Raw genomic sequence first — 8,216 nt, 5'->3', positions numbered from 1 at the left:
AAACATATGGAGGGGACAGGACATTTAAGTTATTTGCGTATGGCTCATAAATAATGGGTATTCTACTATTCTCCATGTAATATTTATTAAGTTAAATAATAAGTCGATTAATATGAAAACCACGAAATAAAAAAGGAGTTTTCTGGTGTATACGTCACACTGAAAACTTTAAGAACAAAAAAAAAACAGAAAAAGACGCCTTCCGAGGATTTTCGTAAGGTGGCCGGTTATAAAATATACTGCCGTATACCCATTACCGAGGAGATCTGCTTGCCGCCTGGCCAGGGGAAAGTGAAAAACCTGTTTGTCGACGAATTGATGCAGTGTTAATTACACATTTACACGTGAGAAGAAAGCGTTTATCGTCAAATAAGCAGATTTTTAATTAAAGGCAAGTGAGTTTGCAGCTCGTAAATGTCTACCATCCGATTAATAATCTAAAAATTCACTACCTAGTCATAATGTGGTAAAAAAAAATAGTGTTACATACATTTAATTTGAAAACATGACATTAGCAATATCAATCTGTATAATATATTATAGGTACTTAATTTTGTATTTTGTTTTATAATGTATCAATGTTAATTAATAAAGACTGCAATTTAAAGAGTTGTCAATTTTTAAGAAAAACTAACGGGATCAGCTAGTTTAAATATAACAAAAATTAGTTTATCTACCATATTATCTAAATAAAAGTTGGATTATCTTTATCTAATCTAGATGAATGTAAAATGTATTTAACTATATTTATCTGTATCAAAATAATTTATATAAAATTACCTGTATTTATAGTAATATTATAGGCTGACAGACCGTTTTCGCTCAAAATCGTTTTTCGTATACAATGATTTTATATATCATTGAATTCAAATTTAACATCATCCATTGCGTTGATCCACTTGTAACCTACTGTACAACAGAGTGACACCCACTTACATGCTTTTTTGTTTAGAAATTACATTTTGTTATCTCAGTTTAAGGGAATAAGTGATTTTACTAAAATTTGGGATGTAGGAACTGTCGAAAATAATTTGCCTATCCCGAAAAACTACTTACTTAATTTAATTATGCTAGTCAGAGAACTTAACTGTTTAATTGCTGTAAGTCCTTCGTCTGTAGGACGGATACCTTTGATATAATTTATATTTCCTAGCATTTTTAACTCCGTGTACCCAAATCTACATTTTGACAATTTTTATATTTTAAATTATATTGTTTAAATCTTTTCATAGTTGATTCTAAAGAATATACGTGCTTATCAAAAGTTTTTTCAAAACTATGCAATTTTTCATAATTTTATTCATAACTTCCTGATATTTGCTTGGGCTGTTGCTAATTTCGTTTAAATTGATATTTTCTTGTTGTGGTGCAAAACGCTATTAAATCTTTAGCTTTTTTACTAATTAATTTAAGTTTATGAAATCCTGACATAGCATCCGCCATCCATACTTACATGAAAATAATTTACTTCCTGACAGACAGTCGGAAAATACTTTGAATAACCGGAAGTGGAAAAACGAGATTCTTTTATTTTCTATAATCTAATACCATTATGTATTTCTGTATTATGCTGGTAATTTTTTTTTTGAACTTTGTGGTTTGCCTTTTTGGGCATTAAATAAATTGGAAAAGAGTACCTATAATGAATTCGATGGTTCAACATCCGTGACATGATAAAATTATTCACACGCATGTTGTTATTAAATTTCTTTTTCTAGTTAAAATATCAATAACCATTGTTGAGACTATTAAATTAGAAATTTTAAAATTTCATTTTCTTTTTTTAAAGTGTCAATATCTACAGAATTTATATTTTGTAAATCAGTGTTCATCAATTTTGAATTTTCTAATTTCTTTAAATTAATTTCCAAGTTGTCTAATGAGGCAATGAGCCATTATATTCATAATAGTTACTATGTTATAGTATAATTCTGATGTTAGAGCTTCTAATGATATATCAATTTCATATGTTTCAGGAATGGTACAATTAGTTTGACTAATTATAAATATCAAATATCTGCTAAGAATTCCAATATTGTTTCTAATGATTTTAATTTTTTATTTCGTAGTTTGTTTCTTAACCAGGGACTGGAACCGAACCGAAAAGAACCGGTTCTGGAACCCAAAAACCCTTAAAATATTGAGAACCAAAACCTAACCGGAACCGAATTTCAATATTTTCAAATAACCGGAACCGGAACCCTTATTTTTAAATTTAAAAAACGGATTTTCAATGTTAAATTATTTTATTTTTTCCTCCTTAACTTATGCTCAATTTATCGGCATAATGCTTTTACCTCAGATTAAAATACGTTTGTTTTGATAAACTATTTTTATTTCTGTTTAGAGTTGTTTATTTCTTGTGAAATAATGATAAGTAATGTTATGACTTATTAACTCTATTGTTATCATATTGAATTTTTCAACTTTCAAATCTATGGTGATCACGGTCGTAGAATATGGTGATGGTATCTTTTCTTCCAAGACATTGTGTATATATTTAGAAATCCAACCAAAATAATATAGATTACAATACTGATTACTGTCAATTACCCGAATTCACGGTTGATAGTTTGACTATTATTGGTGTGTACTTCTCAATTGACTATTGAGTCACTATTTAAGTCATTGGTTAAACTAAAAATTGTTACTATGCCTCGAGTATATAAATCTGTTGTTGAAGAATATTTTGACTATAACGAAGTGGAAAAAATTTCTACGTGCAAAAAATGTTTGAACAAAATTAAAGTAAGTAAGACCAAGGTTATTTTATTAGCATATTAATGAAATCATTTTGAACTTTAATTTTTTTAAGATTAATCTACAGGTATTTTTTGTATATAATAAATTTAAGTTTATAATAATTTTTACCTAGTAGGTAGTTAGTAGTAAAACACTGACTGTAGATACCTAAGTATTTTAAAAGTATCTTTTTTGTTTTAAAAATGTTCAGAGGTAGTTGACAGCTACCATATAGTCAAATAGATCGTAACATGATAATCTTTCATATAGATATTTTAAACATTTATAAAATTGATTAATTTATAAATTCAATATTATTTAATGTTTATAAAAGAATAAAAAAATATATAAATTTTTGTAATTGTTTAATACTTGTTTTAACTAGAACCCTAACTTAAACTATTAAATTAATTTTCCATACTGGAACCGGAACCTGGTTCCTTAAATAAAAATTATCATAAACCAGAACTGGAACCAGAACCTTTTAATAAAATAATTAAGTACCGGAACCGTAAAAACTAAAAGGTATCAGTCCCTATTCTTAACATACATTTAATTTAGTTAATACATCAATTAAACTAATAAAGGCATGGTTTGACAATAATGGAATAGCAATAAATTTAAATAAATCTAATTTAATAAAATTAATAGTATTAAAAATTACAAACTGTTTTTCCATAAGACTAGCTTGTAAACATATATTTGATTGTTATTGGGATTAAATAAAATAACTATCAAGTATAAAATACCTAGGATTGATCGATGACAATAATTTAAATTGAAAATACCATATTGAGCATTTAACTAAACTAGTAAGGAAATGTGGCTATAAATACCTATATTTATATAAAGTAGTATGGTAAGTTTATATATAAGTAGGAACATAAATATGGTTCGCCAGCTTAAAAAATAAAGTCATGGGGGATACGACACCCAAATCCCCTACCGTAATTACGCCACTGATAATACCTATACCTTGCGTTTGTTTATCAGCGGAAAACGCCGCCGTAAACATGATATAGACATAGTGGACGCCTCGCCCGTAATAATATTATTATGATAAGTACGGCATAATAATAATAATAATATTACGGAATATTAAAATACTTTAACTAATTAAAACATATAACTAATTATTCCCTTTCCCTATTTAAAATCTGGATTGTGTATAAGCATGTATGTTGAATAATATTAAAACATATTTAATTACTAATTTTGTTGCAATATTTTTTTATTTTCAGAAGCGGATAAGGTTCTAGAACCGGTTCAGCTTCACCAGACATATAATCAAACCGTACTACTGAAAATTATTTAATATTATAAATCATTTTTAAAACTTAATAGGTATGATTAATATTTTCAGTTTTTGTTGATATATGTAATTTTTTTCATAACAAACGACAATTATTATGTGATCATAAAATTGTTCGTATTTTTAAAATGATTACATAGCTAAGATACACTTTCTTGTAGGTACTCAGCAGTCAGTAAATATATTTTCTATTATATACACGTACCCTGTGTTTTTCTAATTTTTTTTATCAATTAATTAATACGATATGGACATGTGGTCTCTACCTCAAAGTGAAGAGGATGCAGTAAGGCTACTTCAGGAACATGGTATATTACATACGCAAAGACAATGCAAGAATGGTCATGACACTAAATTATACTTCGGAAAGTTGATATTTTGGAAGTGTAATATTAAAAATTGTCAAAAAAAGGTAAGTGTCCGAAGTAACACTTGGTTTGAGCACAGTCGTCTTCCATTTGATACTGTTTTACGGTTTATTTTTGCTTGGAGTCAAGAGTTTACTTCAATAAAATGGTGTGAACAAAATTTGAAAATAAATAAAAATACAGTAATAGATTGAAATAATTATTTGCGGGAAGTTTGTGTACTGAATGTTGAGGCAAGGAATCAAGGAAAAATTGGAGGATGCGAAAAAATTGTCAAAATAGACGAAAGTTTATTTTCCAAGCGCAAAAATAATGCAGGCAGAATTCTTCCACAACAGTGGATTTTTGAAGGTCTATGTCGGGAAACTAAGGAATGTTTTTTGGTCCAGATTCCTGATCGAAATATGTCTATACTCTCCTAAATTCAATATTACTAAATATAAAAAAAGGAACAATAATTTATTCTGATTGTTGGCGGGCATACAGCTTTAGCGAACTTGAGAAAGCGGGTCATAAATATTTAACAGTAAACCACACAAAAAACTTTGTAGATCCCCAAAGTGGAGCACATACTCAAAGTGTAGAACGTCTATGGGGATCAGCAAAATGGCAGAATAAAAAACATCGTGGCACCGCGCGTCATCATCTAAAATCATATTTAGCTGAATTCATGTGGAGGCAAAACGCAAAAGAATGTAAATTCACCGAAATTTTAGAAACAATAAAAATTCAATTTCCTCCATTATTATAATTTTTTCTTACATTGAACATCTTATATTGTAATAATTATTTATTTTATTTGTGGATTTACTAATTTGTATTATTATTATTTCATTGTTTTCTATACGCCGCGGCAAATTTAGTATTATGTATTTAATTTTTTTTTATATAATTCTTATCCTTATGATACACAAATTATTTATTATTTTATTTGTGGATTTACCATTTTGTATTATTATTATTATTTTATTGTTTTCCGTACCTACGCCGTGGCAAATTTGGCACTTTTGAGTGTAGGTAGCGTGTAAAATACATAACGAATAATTACTATGCATATTTAAAATTTTTCTTTATTTCATTCTAGCCATACCCACGATACATATTATTAAAAAAATATATCAAAGAAGGCAAAGGTAGTCTCGTATAATAGGAAAGTACCATTTTAGTAGTCTTAGATAACAGGATTGTGATGTTTCACAAAATAAGTGCGGTAGTCGTGATAACGGAGGTAGTCTTGGGTGGTAGTCGCGATAAGCAGCTGTAGTCTCGTATAACAGGAAAGTACCAAATACAATTTTAAAGCAATTTTTAATATAATATTATTTATTCATAATTAAAGGCTCGGTCAAACAGAAAGCTGTCTGCCATGGTGTACGCCGTACAGGTACGCTATCCACGGCGGACAGTCCGCGTGGCTGTATTATTTTACAGTGTCCGCGCGGACAGACTGCTTTGTGTTTTACTGAACCTAACCTAAAATAAAAAAAAAAACAAAAATTAATGTTAAAATATGTAATTAAGGATGTCAGAGCCGGTGCATTTTTCTTGTGTTTAATTACTCAAATTGTCTGTAAGTTTATATATATATATATATAATTATCAATAAGGTTTATTTTTACTATTCTTTTTGTCACCAATAACTTTCTTTTTTAATGTATTCAATTATTGTGGATTGCCTATTTTACAACGATTAAGTGGATAATTATCGACTGAATAGCGAAACAATATAATATTAATGTAATAATGTAATAAATAATAATACTTTATTTTTATTATTGATTTATTGTTTTATTTTGGTATTATTTTGCACGGGTCTCTTGTAATAATTCGTAATATTTTCTATGTTGTATGCCTCAGCTTTATTGGATATTAGCTGATCCCGTGCCTTTCGTTGCCCGTAAAAAATGACAAATCTTAGAAAAATTGTGATTGTTCAACTCTTTTTGGGTGTAACTCGTTGCAGTAAGTGTAACTCAGACATACTATGTCGGATCACGGGCAATGTGCGACAATATATCTAGTAGGCAATCCACCTGCGGTGGATTGTAGACACTTCGATCAGCGACAATAAGTGCAACTCAGCCACCTTCGTAGGCTAATTAAAGTACTTCTAGTGGCTCGATTTAAAAATGTAAAGATGTTTGTGTTGGTAAATAAGTTTACTTTGCATCGGTCGGAGCACTTTTTCAATTTTAGTAAATTCTTGACGATAATAAATATTTTACATTTTATAAATTTATAAATTTTCAATGCTGAATATATTCAAAAATATCTAAAATATAGAAAAATATGCTCCAACCGATGCAAAGTAGACTTGTTGACAAATTAAAACATTTTTACATTTTTTAAATCGAACCACTTTAATTTTTGTCAGTCGCTTAGGAGGTCGTTTTGATGAAAAATTAATAGGTTTTGCAGGGGCCTTAACGCTAAACAGTTAACAGTAATTTTATTATAACATAATGTATTTATGTTTACTTATCATTATTAACTTATCATTATCAGAAACTTATATAATTTGTTTTTAAAACTAAGACATTTGTGTATGTAACAAAAATAATAATAAAAAGCGTATAATATATTGTAGTGGTTCACTTATAGTTATTATAATGTCTAATGATAAGTTTAAGAATATAATTAAATTTTTAATAAAATAATCCCAATACTATAATAATGAGAGATTACTTATCAAAGCTGGGCAAATTAATGATTTTTTTTAATCAGTTAAGTTAAGTTAATATGCACCAATAATAAAAAGTTAAAAGTTAATTTAATTAAAGGTTAACTTAGTTAAGTTAAAAGTTAATACACACTTTTTGTTAACTTTTTATTAAGTCAAAAAAAAGTTAATTTGTTTACACAACGCTAGCGCGCTTAATTTTTTTCCAACCCAAAACTAAATTATAGACTAGGTATATAGCAGTGGCGTGTTGACCGTGATTTTGAAGGACAGTTTCCCGATAGTTTTAAAGGGGTGCCGGTTGGGTGAGTACTGGATTTAGTGAGAAATTGTAGTACAAGATTAACTTCATCTGAAGATGATATTTGGACGGTTTTTAAGAGAAAGGGCTTAAGTCAATTTTGGACATTTTCAGTTTATACATTAATTCTGTGTGAAATTTCAAGCCGCGTTGAATGGTACCACTGTAGATGCCATGTGAGATTTGGTTTACCATATAAAATAGAATGCGTATGGTAATAAGTCGTTATACAGAATTTTTTTTTCATGAGAAAAGGCCTAAGTCACTAATTATAACTTATTTTAATGACAAAGGGCATAAGTCTTATAAAATTACATGCACTAGGTCTTAAGTCATTATAATTTGAAGAAAATAAATAAAAAATAAAATATATTTAACAGTAAAATAACAAAACACTTATCAAACATGATTATGAATACAAAATTTAAAAACATTAAAAATGTACAAGTTATAATGTTTTTAGTGTCTCCTGAAAAGTATCAATTTTTGAATCTAATTTTCTCTTAAAAACCGTCCATTTAATAAGAATAATAACTTAAACAATAAGTATTATATTAATAGTTAAGGTGTGGTACCTTACCAAGTAGGTTATTCAAAAAATAAATTATTATATATTTTACATTATATTACAGTAGCATAGCCATAATTTATAATTATAATTTAGATAGGTATACATTTTTTACAAAACATTTCCCCTGTTTGGGGTTAAAATTAGATTACACCAACTTCAACTCATATCGTTATATATATATATATATAATATATAACTTATAGGTGAAAAATCTGCTAGGCCGAGGGCAGCAGTAACTGCTA

The 8,216-nt window shown here is 28.1% G+C and overlaps 1 long non-coding RNA gene across 1 annotated transcript; it reads left to right on the top strand.

The window, feature by feature from the left end:
- The first annotated feature begins 1,848 nt into the window (after positions 1-1,848).
- On the top strand, positions 1,849-6,197 carry LOC115033812. The gene is made up of 2 exons (XR_003839119.1): positions 1,849-2,748; positions 3,984-6,197. It is a non-coding gene; the product is annotated as an uncharacterized LOC115033812 (long non-coding RNA).
- The last annotated feature ends 2,019 nt before the right edge of the window (positions 6,198-8,216 follow it).

Source organism: Acyrthosiphon pisum, chromosome A1 (assembly GCF_005508785.2).
Source record: "Acyrthosiphon pisum isolate AL4f chromosome A1, pea_aphid_22Mar2018_4r6ur, whole genome shotgun sequence".
Lineage (NCBI taxonomy): Eukaryota > Metazoa > Arthropoda > Insecta > Hemiptera > Aphididae > Acyrthosiphon > Acyrthosiphon pisum.
Note: the sequence above shows the minus strand (reverse complement) of the source record. Positions and strands in the feature narration are given on the sequence as shown.